Below are 16,964 nucleotides of genomic sequence, written 5' to 3'. Positions count from 1 at the left end.
CTAAGGAACCCATCTGCCAATGCAGGAGACATAAAAGAGGCAGGTTCGATCCCTGGGTCAGCAAGATCCCCTGGAGGAGGGCATGGCAACAAGGAGAATCCCATGGACAAAGGAACCTGGCAGGCTACAGTCCATAGGGCTGCAAAGAGTCGGACACGACTGAAGCGACTTAGCACACACGCATTCAGGCACACAGGGGCCAGGGGTGGAGGTGATGGAGGAGGAAGCACCTCTGAAAAGAACTTAAGAAGAAACCTGCCCCGGGAGGAGTGACTGGCAGAAGCAGAGCCTCAGTCTGCACAAAGCTTCAGCCCTACCAGTACCTAGGAGCCTGCTGCCTGTATGCCCACTCTGGGCTCGGCCCTGACAGAAACCATTTTTTCTGCTCTTAGGACCTTCCCAGACCATGTCCTGGGAACTGAGAAAGAGGGAGCGAGGCAGGAGCAGACGCCTCCACGGAAAGGCACCTGCAGGCAGACACAGCCTCGCAGGCAGACACAGCCTCGCAGGCAGCCTCTCTGCCACCCTCTGCCCAGCACAGCCCTGGCCAACCTGCATCTCTTCAGTTCATGGCAAGGGCCCCTTTTGACAGATGCCCACACTAAACAGGCTTCTGGAAGCACCAACACTTAGTCAAATGCCAACCCTGATTCAGGATTTCTGAGGAATGAAAAGTGGCCACAGAGGAAGCAGATGAATCCAGATATGGTGTCAATATCTGGCAGACATCCAGGCTGTGACAGGAGATCAGGCTGAGGTCCCTGGAGTCACCAAGGTTCTTCTGACGGACACAATTTTCTGTCACAAAGGCAGTGACAGAAAATCCCCCCCACCCCCACCAACTTAAGTCCAAGGTGTGGCAAGGACCTTATTAGGAAATTCCCCCTCCCCCAAAGGGAAACGGAGGTTTGTTTCTAAGTGCCTCTGGGGCTGGGGAGGCAGGCCTGTATCTGTCAATTTCACCACTTCCGCATGCGGAAGCTGCTTGCAATTACACCGCCTGATCAGAATGGGCTCCTCAGGATCAGCTGATTTAACAAGCACAACTCTGAGAGTAAAGAAAGCCTCCTTGGCTGTCCCCGACTTAGCTCTCAAGCCCCTCCATTTCCTGCAAAGTCCAACCCAAGAGTTGTTCCTCTAGAACCACCGGGGCCCACAGGGGTGCACCCTCCAAGCTCTCTGGAGGGTACTGTCTGCACAACAAAACCAGCAGCTCAGCTGGAAGGGCACTTGGGGAGCTCCTTCTCTGAACCCCGCCTTGGTCTTGGTGGGGAAAGGGAGGCTGGACAGCTCATGCAGGTCACGCAGCCTAAGCATCACCAACACTGGGTCTCGTAACAGTCAACCCCAGGTCCTCCGCAGATTCTTGTACCACCTCCAACTACTCTCTCTTCCATCTGTGCACAACCCACACTCCCCTATCGAGCCACAAACATCACAGGACCGTCGTAAGAGACTTCTCAGCTCTGTCATGTGAACCTTACCCGTGGCCCACCAGCCCTGATGCCATCTTCTAACACTGTTGCTGGGCAACCGGGTGAAAGCACGGTCCAACGACAGCAGCTCTAACGCTTGCTGGCTGTGAGCTCAGCACGCGCCGCGACCTTGAGCCTTTCTCCTTAAAACCGGGGAAGGTACATTCATCTTACTATGCGGCTGTGAGGGTCTGATCCACTGACAGAGGCATATGAAGCTATCCACCATGTACTTATTAGCATACAGTAGGTGCTCAGTTAATCTTAACTTACTTCCTAAGAAGCAGTAGCTTGGTAGCTAGGGTCTAGGTCCTAACTTCACCATATGCTGTGTGACATTTTCAGAACAACTTAACTTCTCTGAACTTCTATCTGCAGAAATATGACCTGCCGACCTACTTTGGTGTTACTGTAAATATGACCTGCCGACCTACTTTGGTGTTACTGTGAGGACTGAATGAAGTGAGAACAGGGAAGACTTGTAAAATAGGGACCGTTTTCTGTGCTCTGTCACAATTCAGCCTGGGTTGTACCCTTCCAAGTGGCCAAAGAGCACAGGCTCTGAAGTCTGGAGACCCTTTCCCCCCGAAAGGGTCATCAAAGATCCTGAACAGACATCCCAACTTATGTAGTGTCTGCTAGGTGTCCAGCCCACACAGCGAGGGGAGTATCTAACCAATCGTTATGGTCTCAGATGGTTCAAGACAAAGCTGGGAAGGGAAAGAAAGGAGTGCTTTTCAAAGCCCATGATCAAGGCACCATGAAGTTTCTGGATTAGGTCTGTCAAAAATATCCCCAACAAAGAGTCAGCATCCTGACCCCCAGAATCTGTGACTATGTTGCCCTAAACGACAAAGGAGTTTGCAGATGTGATCAAGGCTACAAACCCTGAGATGGGGAACATACTGTAGATTATCCAGGCGGGCCTATGAGTCCTTTCCTAGCTATGGTAAGGATGAAAAGAAAGAGATGAGAAGCTTGAGAGGGATTCCATCCTCCCAGGAAGGGTGCCAGAAGTCAAAGGATGCAGATGGTCTCTAGAAGCTGGAAAAGACAAGGAAGTAGATCCTCCTCCAGAGCTTCCAAAAGAGACATAATCCTGCCAACAAACACCAGGAGACCCGTGAGACAAAACCGTACAACAGAAGGCAGTGCTAAAATGGGGCCGTCGCAGAGGCAAACAGGAGGGCAGCACCTCAAAAATTAAACACATGACCTAGCCATTCCACTCCATAAATGCACCCCAAAGAACTGAAAGCAGGACTCAAACACATTTGTCCACCAGTGTTCCCATGTTCACAGCAGTTGTTATTCACAACAGTCAACACGTGGAAATAACCCAAATGTCCATCAACAGATGAATGGATAAACGATATGTGGTGTATACATAACAAAAGAGTATTTTGCCTTAAAAAGGAAGGGAATTCTGACACATGCTAGAATATGGGTGAATCTTGAGGTTACTATGCTGAATGAAATAAACCAGTCACAAAAGATATTCTATGATTCTACTTATGTGAGGGGCTTCCCAGGTGGCACCAGCGGTAAAGACTCCACCTGCCAATGCAGGAGACGCAAGAGACACAGGTTCAATCCCTGGGTTGGGAAGACCCCCCCGGAGAAAGAAATGGCAACCCCTCCAGTATTCTTGCCTGGGAAATCCCACGGGCAGAGGAGACGGGAGGGCTACAGACCACCGGGTCACAGAGCTGAACACAACTGAAGAGACTGAGTCCTCACGCTCAACTGAAGCGAGGTAAGCAGAGTAGTCTGATTCAGAGACAAAGAGAAGCAGTGATGCCAGGAGCTGAGGGGAGAGTGGATTGGGGGTTAATGTTTAACGGGGAGAGAGTTTGTTCGGGAAGATGAAAAGTTTTGGAGACGGACGGTGGTGATGGTTGTACAATAACGCGGTGCTGGAGATGACTCTTGAGAGTCCCTTGCACTGCAACTTTAAACCAGTCAACCCGAAAGGAAATCAACCCTGAATATTCACTGGAAGGACTATGGCTAAAGCTCCAATACTCCGGCCACCTAATGCAAAGAGCCGACTCACTGGAAAAGACTCTGATGCTGGGAAAGACTGAAGGCAGAAGGAAAAGGTCAAGACAGAGGATGAGATAGTCGGATGGCATCACCCACTCAGCGGACATGAATTGGAGCAAGATCTGGGAGACAGTGGAAGACAGAGAAGCCTGGTGTGCTGCAGTCTATGGGGTCTATGAAAGAGTCACAAAGAGTCAGACATGACTTAGTGACTGAACAACAACAACTTAAAACAACCAGACAGACAGCTAAAAATGGTTATTAAAAAAAAAAAAGGCACTGTGATATTAAGCCCCTAAATATGGATATTTTGCTACAGCAGCAATAGAAAGCAAGTTCATACGGAGACCACTACTTCTCTCCTTCCCTCCAGATCCTTCCATGGTATGCTCTTTGAAAAGGCTCCCTCTGTATAAGAGATCAGTGCACAGTTTGAACTCACTCAGCAGAAGATGCAATAAACCCCAAGACCACAAGAAAAACCATTCCACCAAGAAGGGAAGGCCCAGGTACATGCATCTCCTACATGTCTGGGAATAAGAACTCAGTCAATAAAGCTTTGCTTGCTTGTATTATCAGTCAATAGTCACCATGGTGAGACCTGGGGCTTGTAAGGAGGTTCTGTATGGCCAGCCAGACACACCCAGCCAGCAATGCAAATGCTCCTGGGAGGGAAAATGTGGGTAGTGTGATGCTTGGGTGGGTGTTGTAGGTGAACACACCCAACCAGCCGGGACCGAGCAACTGGAATACCAGAGCTCATTCAGCCTAGAGATGACTCAGTTCATTCCTGCCCACCCCACCTTGGCTCCTATTTCACAAATGCAGAAACTGACAACCAGAGAGGGGAAGTGACAGGGCGAGGTGACACAGCAAGACCCTCCCAGGGCTGGTTCAGGACCCTTCCACTCCTGCCTCCAAGCCAGGGCCCACTGTCCAAAAGGCAGGACCGCAACCAGTTGCTGACTTTTCACAGCATCTCTAGTTGGGGAGGCAAGGTTTTATGGAGCCTGAAGCCTATATAATTTTAGGGGCCCTTTTTAAGATGCCAGAAACAGGATGCTTTTTTTTGCAAATTCTACAAAACTATATGACTTAGTAAATTCACTGCGAGGGCCTCTCCCACAGCCTTGGAGAGACCACATGCAAATGACTAGGGTGTGGGGGTTGGGAGACTTCAACTAAGGACTGTATGCCCAGCAGGCTCCTCTGTCCACGGAATTCTCCAGGCAAGGATACTGGAATGGGTAGCCATTCCCTTCTCCAGGGGAGCTTCCCTACCCAGGAATGGAATCAAGGTCTCCTGTACTGCAGGCAGATTCTTTACCGTCTGAGCCACCAGGGAAGCCCTACGTTTCATCAGTTTCACAACGATTTCACCTCTGGGCTCAAAGAGGCACCCAACGCTGGGGCCAGACTCCCCTGAGAACAGGTGTTAAAAAAACAGAGCTCTGGCCTACACTAGGCTTTCCCTCTAGCTGGAGCTGCTGCTGCTGCTAAGTCGCTTCAGTCATGTCCGACTCAGTGTTACCCCATAGACGACAGCCCACCCGGCTCCCCCGTCCCTGGGATTCTCCAGGCAACCCACACTGGAGTGGGTTGCCATTTCCTTCTCCAATGAGTGAAAGTGAAAAGTGAAAGTGAAGTCACTCAGTCACGTCTGACTCCTAGCAACCCCACAGACTGCAGCCTACAAGGCTCCTCCATCTATGGGATTTTCCAGGCGAGAGTATTGGAGAGGGGTGCCATTGCCTTCTCCTGTAGCTGATAGTCACAGGAAAACACTCACCAAGTGTTTTAAGAGCCACTCCCAGGCAGAATGGAGATTAAGGTTGAGAATCAGGAAAGGGCTCTTTGGAAGCAGAAAGGATATGTGTTTAGGAAACCCACTTCTCTCTCATGGGCCCTGGCAAACCCAAGGCTCCCCTGGGCACCTCTCCCTCATCTGTGAAATGAGTGAGCCCGCAAGGGATGCATGGTAGTCAACTTGTGCTGCCCAAGACCTGGGGCTCTTTGGAGGTTCTGTAGTTCACAAAGATTAATTTTGTTGTGGGGAGGAAAGGGGCGGGGCTGCAAAAGAGTCTCTCCAACTTAAATTTTGTTTTAAATGGAAAAAGAGGAGGCCTGGACACCAGGAGCCCACGTGGTGGCACACAGCTAGGGCTGCGGCAGCTGCTCCTTCATCCAGGGATGCCTGCCTCCGCTGCCCACTGTCCCCACAGGGCTGTCCCAGCAGGCACCTGTATTCATAATGAAAGGCACAGATGTTCACCCAGGGCCCTGCTAGGCCCACCTCACCTTCATATGCAAGTCAGTCACAGATCCTCTCACAACAAACTGGGGGAGAGGAATGGAGGACAAGTCAAAACATCAAAAGGCAGCAGAGAGTCCCTGGGGCTTCTACAGACCTGGGGCCTGTTCAAATGCCTTTGGAAAGGCCTGGTTCCTTCAACTCTCGAAGACCTGAGAGAGTACCTATTTCAGCTCCAAATAGCGGAGCACCCCACCCTGCCTAGAAGTCCCAGAAACCTCTCCTTCAAATAGCACTTCTCAAGGGCAGCTCTTCTAATGGTGACCGAGTCCCCAGCCAGCCTTGTTCAGCTAGAAAATGAAAAGAAATCCCCACCAGAGCCTACAGATCACAGTGGAGGAGGTGATGCTCTTTTAGATCTCAGGTGGGCCTGACTGATGTGCAGGTGGAACCCTAAGACCTGCCAAGCAGCCCTGGGCTGTACCACAACAAGAAAATGGAAGGTCCCTGGAGGTCTCCATGTGATGGCAAGAAAGCAGGAAATGCATGTTCATAGCTCAGTCAAGCCAATACCTCAGCATTTTCCATCTTCAGAACTTCTGCTCAGTCATCTCTCTACCTAGCCTGTCCTCCTGTGTCCTTTACTCCTCTGTCTGCCCTCCTTAAACCTAAGTCAATTCTGGCTTTTCCTTTAAGCCAGATGGAGGCCCGCTTCTTTCAGGAAACCCACACTGATCTCTCCACCCACAACAATCACCTCTCTTTCTGGAACTTACCACCACTTGGCCTAAAATGTTTTCTACGTTCTCTAGTGTTCTAATAATACTCCCCTCTTTCCAGTACCTAAGTCGCTTTAGTCATATCTGATTCTATGCGACCCTATGGATTGTAGCCCACCAGGCTCCTCTGTCCATGGGATTCTCCAGGCAAGAATACTGGAGTGGGCTGCCATTTCCTATTTGAGGAACACATATTACTTCATCATGTATCACCTCATTAACCTTCATTAACCAACCCTCATTAACCAACGATCCTACAAGATAGGTATTATCACCTCAAGAGGACTACGGCTCAGAGATGGTTCTTGACAAGCAAGGATCACACACCTGACGTGTGCCAGGGCCAGAATTATTTTTTCTAGGCCTCCCAGCGAGAGTCGGTGCCACGGCTGTAGGACAGGCCTCTTCTCTCCTCCTGCACCAGTTAGCATGGGCAGGGCACTGCGAGGTTCCTGACAGGACATCAGTGGGTCCTGATTATACCTCCTTCACACCCTGGTGGCACCTGTCCCAGTGACATCTTTGGTATGGAGGCTCCAGAATTCTGGGGGCAGAGAGAACTCATGTAAAACATTCTGTCTCTCCCTCCTACGACAAGGCCGGACCTTGAGTGACGTAAGAGGCGTCGAACATTCCTGACTCTGCCGGGGCACTGCCTCACCTCCGAGGTGTGGGTCATGAGGTCATCAAGCCCCGGAAGCGATCAAGGGAGGCCCAAGGCAGCACCCTACCAACCCAGACCATCCTTTCCCAAGCACTGAATAGAAAGCCCACAGAAGGTGCTGTTAAGACGTTCAACTCCCCCCCACACACACCCGTGAATCAAGAATAGCTGGAGCACACGTCAATCATTAGACAAGCAGTGCCTCCAACTCTGCCCCCACCCTGCCCCCCGCGGAGGCTGGCACCTGTGGTGGCCCCACCTGGAGGAGCTCCGGGTACAGCAAGCTAGGAGAGTGGCCACGGGCCAGTGTCCAGGCCTGACCAAGAGGCTGAACGTGAGCAAGCAGGCTCAGAAAGACACCGCTGGGAAATAAAGTCAGTTTCCAGCGTGCTAGCTTTGGGATTACACAGGAATCCTACAACATCAGAGCTGGAAGGGGCCTTCAGGAGACCCTTTGACTCCACTGGCTTATTTTACTTAGGTGGGAGCCAAGGCCTGGAGAGCAAAGCCTGCCTGGGCTCTCACCATTGGCTGGGGCAGGGCAAAGACTCAACTCATGTTTCTTGACCTCCAGGCCAATGCACCCAGGCCCAAGCTGGCTCCCCTCCACTCACGCTGCTGGGTTCTACTCCACCTTCCTGGGTTGGAGAATGGACTTGGAAATGTGAAGCCTATCCTGGGAAAGACAGAATGAGAAGGTGGCCCTGCTGCCTACAAATAAAGTCCCATGTCATCAAGTCACAGAGAAACTGTCCTCTGCCCAGGGAAGCCTCTGTGACACTGCTTCTCCCCAGGTTCTTGCCTACGACTTAACAAGAGCAGAGAGCAGGCATTGGCAGCCACTTGTTTTGATCTTTCTGGGGTATCAGGAGCTGCACTGACCACCAGTCTAACTCAGCTCACGGTTCAAATGGCCTCTGTCCCCACGCTTTCCCAGAAATAAGTTACTAATGTGTCACACCTGGAGCTGAGGCAGGTCAGTCAGGAGAAGAAAGCACAGTTAAGATACTCTCTATCCCAAAGTTGGGTCTTGGAGGGACACCTGCCCCCACATCCCTAGGGCCTCTAAGCTGGTTCCACATGCAGAATGCATGGCTGCCAAATCCGACCACTGGGAATGGCCTGGAAGCAGTGATAACCCTCAGAGCATCAGCAAAGCAGGAGCCTGCTTAGTCACCAGCCCACTGGCTCAGCCGCTGCCCTCCTCTGCACTGCCTGCCGGCCTGCCACTGTCATGAGACCCCATTCTTATTTCCCAACCAGAGGAAGGCTGGCTTAGAAAATGGCAAAACCGACAAGCACAGTAGTGGTTTCAGACTGAGGACAGCAGTGGGTGGTGTTCCAGAAACTTCTGGTTGTCCCCCCTCAACCATCTGCCCATCTCACTTCCATAACAGAACACTTACCAGTAGCCTGGCACATGGCAGCCCCAAATTAGGACTATGCTTCCGAGCTTCCCTGGCAGCAAGGCAGGACTCTGTCAGGAAGTCAGCTGTCCTGGGCTAGCAGGTAAGGGAAGCCAGAGCAGCACTATGGTCCCCAGACTGGCCGCATCAGCACAACCTGAGTGCCGTTAGAAAGGAAATTTCTCGGGCCTCACCACAGACCCCCTAAATCAGACCCTTTAGGGATGAGGCCCAGGAATCTGTGTTTTAACAAACCTTCCAGATTATCCATAAATGTGCTCAAGTTTGAGAACTAAAGCCCTGAAGAATGCCAGGAGCAACTGTGCCTAAGGAGTCTGGTGCCTGGACAACCTCACAGAACAGGCACTTATTAACTCTGGACTCCAATTTCTGGAGATAGAGGGAGAGAGAAACTCCTCTTAAATCATGGCCAAACCTGAATCCTGATGCAGGTGGGTGAAGAAGAGGAACAAGGAGAAACTCAACCAAGAGAGCAGGAAGTAGGAAAGAAACAACATCCAAGTGTAATAAATAATAAACAGACAACAAGAGGCAAGAAATACAATCAAGACTACCTGGCATGCAAACAGTCCGAATTCTCTACCAAAGACAGAAATGACCAAGTTCGGTTTGTTGTTATTATCACTGCCTCCTGCCATCTCCCCTGAACCCCAGTCACGTGCTGATTACAAGAGAAACACTTTAAAGAAAAGTTGAAAATTAAGGCAAAGACATATTAGGTGAGCACGGAGAAAAACCAGAAGTGGAAATATTAATATTAAAACCATGTTGAGAACTTTCCAATAACCCTGCCTCTGCAGACTGAGGGTTTTTTCCAGCCACTTCTCAGCCATTTGCCTTTATCTGGAAACACAGGACTTGGAAAACTACTCACTAGGATTTCATGGTACAACAAGGCTTAGGCCATTCTAGTTCCATGAAATAGTTTACATGACTTAAAACACAAGCACAGAAAAGATTGTAAAACTTGGGGCCCAAGCCTTAATAGCTGACATTTGGTCTTGGGACATTTTTGTGTACTATTTTGTCATATCCCTTGGGGAACAGAGAGTCTGTTTTGCTGCTGTAGATGAGGAAGGAAATATAACTGTGAGTGAGAGCCATCTACTTGGACCTATGGGATAGGGGAGGAACCAACCGCAAAGTCAGAGGTCCTCTCCTGGGTTTTGCGAACTGACCTCCTTTTATCCACCCCTCCTAAAACCTGGCTATCGTGGGGGCCACTGGGACAGACAAGAAGGGGGAGCTCACAGTCGTCATGAGTCTAAGAAGCAGGCAGAGCCTGATCACTGCCTACTCTGCATAAGCCTGAGTGGGAACTAAAGGGTGTGGCGTACCCCCTGCCTGACTGAGGCTTGCTTCCAAATTTCTGAGCCTTTTACTTACTGTCCTATAAAATGCATTTAATTACTAATTTCAGGACTACAAAGAAGGAATTCTCCCAGATTACTGACAATATATGCTCCTAAAATAGATAATATGGAATTTAAGGCCAAAGGTACAGAATAAGTAACGAATGACACAAGGTACAATCCACAAAAATGAGCTTGAAAAGCTGTATACACCAGACACGCACGCCAAATTCACAAATCCAGAGCAAATGTAAGTCGAGTTTCACTCAAAAAAAAAAGATTCAATAAGCAAGGATGCAGAGGGCACCCTCAAGATCACAGAAATATCTGATGTCTGTGTGCCACAGAGAATATGTGTCAGGAAAGTTCTTCAGGTTGATCATGTAGCTGGCCACAAAGAAAATCTTAATACAGTCCCACAAGAGATTCTGCCAAGCACCTTCCCGCAACAGAACTGTATCTGTATGCTCAGTTGCGTCAACCCATGGACTGCGGCCCGCCAGGCTACTCTGTCCATGGAATTTTCCAGGGAAGAATACTAGAGTAGGCTGCCATTTCATACAGGGAATCTTCCCGATCCAGGGATTAAACATGCATCTCTCGCATCTCCCTGCATTGGCAGCTGAGCCACCGAAGAAGCCAAGAGAACTAGCAGCCAACATTAAAATATGATCAGACTGCCCCAAAACTGCCGCAGAAATTAAAGATCCTGCCTTCTAAAAAGTCCTTGGATCAGAACTGATCTACAGAGTACTAGGAAGCAATGGAAAGATGAGCATTTCATATAAAGGCCCACTGGCTAGACTGGTACTCAGAAGAAAATGCTGAGCTCTACATAATTTTTAAATTAAAAAACTAAAAATAAATGAACCAATTTAGACATGAAAACTAGAGCAATGAAATAAGCAAAAAGTAAGAAGACATGAGTAACAGTAAAGGTTGAAATTAATGACCAAAAAAGTAGAATTTTTTAAAAAATATTTACAAATAATTTCCAAATTATATAACATATTTTATGAGATATATACCTCCAGCATATCCAATTAGAATCCTATTCTTAGTATCTAATGAAGACATTCTATATCACAAGGCCTGTAATCTGTCCTTGATTTGGAAGACTTAATATTATAAAGTGTTAACTCTTCCTTATAAAGATTCCTACCGGTGGCTCAGTGGTAAAGAATTCGCCTGCAATGCAGGAGACCCAGGTTTGATCTCTGGGTCAGGAAGATCCCCTGGAGGAGGGCATGGCAATCCACTCCAGTATTCTTGTCTGAAGAATTCCATAGACAGAGGAGCCTAGCGGGCTACAGTCCATAGGGCTGCAAAGAGTGGGACACAACCGAAGCGACTGACCACGCACAGACTATTTACTCCAACACTGTTTCAAACTATAAAAATAGTCAATAGCCTCCATACCCAGCAATAAGGGAAAGGTTGAATAAATTAATTTACATCTGTACTACAAAACAGCCAGGGACGACCTAGGGTGGGTGGGGGTGGCCTCTGCTTTTGTGGTCACAGTACAGGGCTAGGCAAACAGTGGGTACTCACTAACTATGAGTTCAACAGCAACATCCTTGTCACAAGCTTCCTAAAATAGCCATGACCTTTTAGGTGAACACAGCAAGCTCAGTCGGCTGTCACCAGCCCCCTCACAGACACATCCTTTTCCTCAAGGATGCCATCCCCAGGCTTAACCTCCACCTCCCTGTCATCAGCTCTGAGTTTCTCTTCGTCCCTCACTCACTGTCCTCCAAGCCAGTCTCTGCCCATGCTACAGGTGTAAGAGGCTCCAGGCACCTGACTTCCCTTCTCAATTTCAGGAGTCATTCCACCCCCTTTTTCCTGCTAAGGCAGTGGCACCTTCAGGACCACAAGCCCCTGGAAGACTAGAACTCAAATCACAGAACCAGGAGTCAGCTACCTACCACCCACACACTCCAACCCCAGCTTCAAGATTCCTTGCAGCAACCCAAGATATCAACACTGCCATCGCCACCCCCTAACTGATCTCAAGCCCCTTTTGCAAACATCTTCTCACCAGATTCTGCAAACAACCATTTTACTACCCAGAACACTGGACCCTGTGTGGCTATGTGGCTTGTCCCAGGATACCCAGCACAGATGGGACCTCTGCCTCCTCACCCCTCCATTGCCCCCCTGTTACTTTCTCACATCAGGAGCAAAGTCAGCTGTGGTTTGAGTCACTATTCACGCCACACTGTCAAGATCCTCCCAAACCACCACATGACATCTGACCTTATTTCACGGGGTCCCGGGGTCAGGGTCAGTAGGCCTCCTGTGGTATGGTTTCAGCGTTATTAGAAAGCTCCGTTGAATTTCAACAACTGCTTTTAAAAATGCGAATTCCCAACAAAGACATTTCAGTTTCTCCATTTCTCCTAAGACCTTTCCTGTCTAGGTATCCCTCAGATTTCCTCATGTTCTACAGGCCATGGGCTCACAAGGTGCTGTTGAGAAAAATCCAGAGAAACCTGAATCCGTTCACTTAGCTGAGATTGTGAAATACACCTACACACAGAATCTTCCTCCAGTGCCCACCACGGGACAAGTGCTAGGAACTGCTCAAGGGGGAAAAGACAGCAGCTGAAAAGAGGGAGGAAAGAGCAGGAAAGACAGTGAGATCCAGAAAGGCCCTCGGTTCTCTGAAGATCCAGCACTCAGCACAGATTTGGTTTCTACATTCACCTCCTGCTCACACCAGTTTTTTTTGTTGTTGTTGTTGTTGTTGTTGTTTTTGCAGTGAATACCCAGGAAAATCCCACACTCACCTATTCTGGCTCAACTCTCATTCCTACCACCCCAAGCTACCCATCCTCCCCAAATCACATGGCCAAGGCATCACTAATCAATCGTAGCCTTCTAGGTGCCGCGATCCAGGACAAGCCCTGACAACAACCCTGGACCTGATAACATAAAGGAGTCCACGGGGACTTCCTCTTGACCTCTCTGCCAGTTCCTATGCCCACCTCTCAGTCTGAACTCAATTCCATCTCACTCTTCCCACTTTTTCTTTTTTTTGCCTATCCCAATTCAGCTTCCAAGGTCAAATATCCTTGGCCTGTCTCTTCACTTAGCTAACATCTGCTGAGTACCAACATCAGGCAAGGTCCTTTCTGGATGCTGTGAGACCAAGACACGAGTGAGAAACACCACCCACCCTCCAGACACAGAGGACAGGGCAGAGCGATGTTGGCTGTACAATCACTACTGCACGGCGAATACTGAGAAGCGATGTTAAAGGAGTGGAAGAGGGCTGTGTGGGCTGACCGCATGTCTTGCCCCTTCCTGCTCCAGGTACCCGGATGGCTCCTAGAAGGGCGATGAGTAACAGGCAGAACTGGGGGAAGGAGGGCAGAACAGCATGAGCGAAGACAGAGGAACAGGTCAGGAGAAGAGCAATTCAACTAGGCTGACCTTCAGCTGCATGAAGGGAGTAATAAATATTATTATTACTGACTCTTACAGATGAATACTAATGTGTCAAGCCCTGCTGTAAGCTTTACGTCTATTTGGGACACAGGAGCATGGTCACCACCTATTCAGATCAGTGACTGAGCTGTATGGTTATTAAGTATATTAATTTATTTAATGCTCACAACAACCCTGGGAGGTAGGTATTATTATTGTTGCTGTCGTCATTTAGTCGCTAAGTCGTGTTTGGCTCTTTGTGACCTCTTGGACTGCAGCCCGCCAGGCTCCTCCGTCCACGGGATTTCCAAGGCAAGAATACTGGAGTAGGTAGCCATTTCCTTCTCCCGGGGATCTTCCTGACCCAGGGATAGAACCTGCGTCTCCTGCACTGGCAGGCAGATTCTTTACCACTGAGCCACCAGGGAAGCTCCAGGTATTATTATTACCCCCACGTTAAAGATAAGGAAACAAAGGCACAGAGACCGGTAAGAGGCGAGATTTGGAAGAGATGCCCAAAGTAGTGTGCATCCCATGCCGGGGCAACATACGGCCCTGCAACCTCACCTGGTCTCTCCTGTCAGGGAGAACCTTGTGGCAAGGAGAGTGCCTTGTGCGGAGGGGCCCTGCTAACTCTCCTGGCATCCCCAACAACTGACTCAAACAAGGAAGGAACATAAGGAGAGCCAGTTGGGGGATGAGCAAGATAATACGCCCTGCCTGGACTCAGCCCGGCACTGCCCTCTAAGCCTTTGTTCCTGCTGTGGGAGTTGGGCAGAGGCTCACCCCTTGAAGGGTCACTCCAAGTCCAGGTCAAAGCAGCGGGGGAGCAAAGTGAAGGCAGAGAGGGAAGGCAGAGTGGTTGGCTACCAAAGATACCCTGGGGCTGTCCTAAAATACCCCATCGCCAAAGAAAGGTCGCTGATTTAGAGGGGAAGGGACAGAAATGTGAAAGGCAAACTGCTCCCAGCTTGGGCTGGAACTGTCTAGATAAGCTTCTGCTCCCCAAAGTCTCAAATGGATGAACTGCACAACTTTCCGTTAAATCAACATACTCTTTATTTCTTAAAGCTTTTTCAGGGGGAAGAGAAGTCAAGAATCCCTCCCCGAAACTGTAGCTCAAGGCTGAGATGAAGGAACAGGCTGAGAAGGTAAATACACAGGTGAACACAGCACCAGGGGTGGATCCCGCATTCTCTCAAATAAAGTGCCTTATAAATCAACTCCAACAGCAGCAGCTCCCAGGAATTTCCGTCTTTCCAGTTCCGGAGGAAAGTTCCTGAAGGCAGCCAGCCCTCCTAGGTCTCCTCAACAGAAGCCTTTTCTGGAAGGATACACACACTGTCCAGAAGTCAGCGGGGTCAGGGAGGTCGTGGCCACCGCCATCCCCACACCAGCCAGCCGCCTTCTTGTCGCAGGTTAACGGGCTCCCAGGCCCTGAGCCCCGGACCCCAGCGGAGCAGCACAATCACGCGGCCCTGGCCACTGGGGCCCCGCCTGTGCACCGCCCACCCCACAAGGAGGGCCCCCAGCCGCTGACAGAGCTGGGCAGGAAGGCCGACGAAGCCCGTCCGGGACAGCCCGACACCCGCGCCTTTACCCCCATGCTGTGTAACCAGGAAGCCGCAGGGCCGGGCTGAAGGTGGCGCGGGGCAGACCGGGGCCTCCCGGCGGGGGTCGCGGCGCCCTGCCTCCGCCCCGTCCCGTGCCCGCCTCAAGCCGGAGAACCCTCACTCACCTGGCCACGGGGCAGTGGGGAGTCGCGAGGGGAGACGTGGGACGCGGGCAGAAGCAGCTCTCTCTCCGGGCGTCCCAGGCGCAGCACCTCCGACCGGCCTCGAGTTTTGTCCCACTTCCACACTCGGAGCACTCAGGGAACTCGCGACCCGCAGGCTCCTCAGCCGTCAGGGCGGGGCCGGAGGAGGAGCCCACTGGCCGGAAAACCCCGGGCCGAGGACCAACGTGCCCCGGGGCGGGGCCGCGTGCGCCACGGAGGGGCGGGGGCCGAGGTGGGCGGGGCCGGGGCGTGGTATGCACGCGGCCCCGCCCCCAGGTGAGAGTCTTTCTGGGCCAGCACACTACGGAATGTGTCGGCTAGTCTGGGAAGGAAGCCACAGGCCTTCCGCCGCGAGAGGTTACGGCAGGCGCCAGTAGGTCGGCGAAGAACCGGTTCGCCGCACCGCCTTCCTTGACCTGTCCTGCCCTGCGCCTCACTCCGGGGGAGGGGATTTCCCCAAGCCCCCTCCAGCTCAGTGTACCTTCCTTATTGACTCTGTACATTAAAAAGTGACACAACAGGATGGAAGTGGAGGTGGGGGAGAGAAGCTTTATGGTGCAGAAACTGCTGCTGCTGCTGCTGCTGCTAAGTCGCTTCAGTCGTGTCCGACTCTGTGCGACCCCAGAGACGGCAGCCCACCAGGCTCCCCCGTCCCTGGGATTCTCCAGGCAAGAACACTGGAGTGGGTTGCCATTTCCTCCTCCAATGCATGAAAGTGAAAAGTGAAAGTGAAGTCGCTCAGTCGTGTCTGACTCCTAGCGACCCCATGGACTGCAGCCCACCAGGCTCCTCTGTCCCTGGGATTTTCCAGGCAAGAGTATTGGAGTGGGGTGCCATTGCAGTCAACTATTAATATCTCAGCCGGCTGATCAAGGTCAACGTCAAGAATGATAGATCAACAGTGATAGTATGTACAGATTGTGGTCTTCTTTTCAAAAATGCATAATCCTAATCTAGTCGTGAGAAAAACACGATTAATCCTGGTTCAGGGATATTTTACAAAATACTTGACCAGTATTCCTCAAAATTGTCAAGGTCATCAAAACCAAGGAAAGTCTGAGACACATTGGTACAGCCAAGAGAAGCCTGAGAAAATGTGAAAACTAAATGTAATCTGGTATCCTGGATAGGATCCTGGAAAAAGGACATTGAGTGAGTGAGTGAAGTCGCTCAGTCATGTTTGACTCTTTGCAACCCCATGGACTGTAGCCCACCAGGCTCCTCCATCCATGGAATTTTCTAGGCAAGAGTACTGGAGTGGGTTGCCATTTCATTCTCCAGGGGACCTTCCCGACCTGGGGGTTGAACCCAGATCTCCCGCATTGCAGGCATACCCTTTACCGTCTGAGTCACCAAGGACATTAGATAAATACTAAGAACAGTGAACTTCCAGTTGTTCAAGCTGGTTTTAAAAAAGGCAGAGGAACCAGAGATCAAATTACCAGCATCCTCTGGATCATTGAAAAAGCAAGAGAGTTCCAGTAAAACATCTATTTCTCCTTTATTGACTATGCCAAAGCCTTTGACTGTGTGGATCACAATAAACTGTGGAAAATTCTGAAAGAGATGGGAATACCAGACCACCTGACCTGCCTCTTGAGAAATCTGTATGCAGGGCAGGAAGCAACAGTTAGAACTGGACATGGAACAACAGACTGGTTCCAAATAGGAAAAGGAGTATGTCAAGGCTGTATATTGTCACCCTGTTTATTTAACTTATACGAAGAGGACATCATGAGAAATGCTGGACTGGAAGGA

At 50.3% G+C, this 16,964-nt stretch overlaps 1 protein-coding gene across 2 annotated transcripts in view; it reads right to left on the bottom strand.

Moving 5' to 3' along the window:
* The window catches only part of ANXA11 (annexin A11), a 42,343-nt gene extending 26,928 nt beyond the window's left edge, over positions 1-15,415 (bottom strand). The window contains exon 1 of one of the 2 annotated variants that reach the window (XM_027531129.1): positions 15,168-15,415. The gene's annotated coding sequence lies outside the window, so the exon portion shown is untranslated. The remainder of the gene's footprint in view (positions 1-15,167) is intronic. The other variant, XM_027531131.1, reaches the window with a different exon arrangement.
* Positions 15,416-16,964: the final 1,549 nt, after the last annotated feature.

Source organism: Bos indicus x Bos taurus, chromosome 28 (assembly GCF_003369695.1).
Source record: "Bos indicus x Bos taurus breed Angus x Brahman F1 hybrid chromosome 28, Bos_hybrid_MaternalHap_v2.0, whole genome shotgun sequence".
In the NCBI taxonomy this organism is placed as follows: domain Eukaryota; kingdom Metazoa; phylum Chordata; class Mammalia; order Artiodactyla; family Bovidae; genus Bos; species Bos indicus x Bos taurus.
This window is presented reverse-complemented; position numbering and strand designations above follow the sequence as displayed.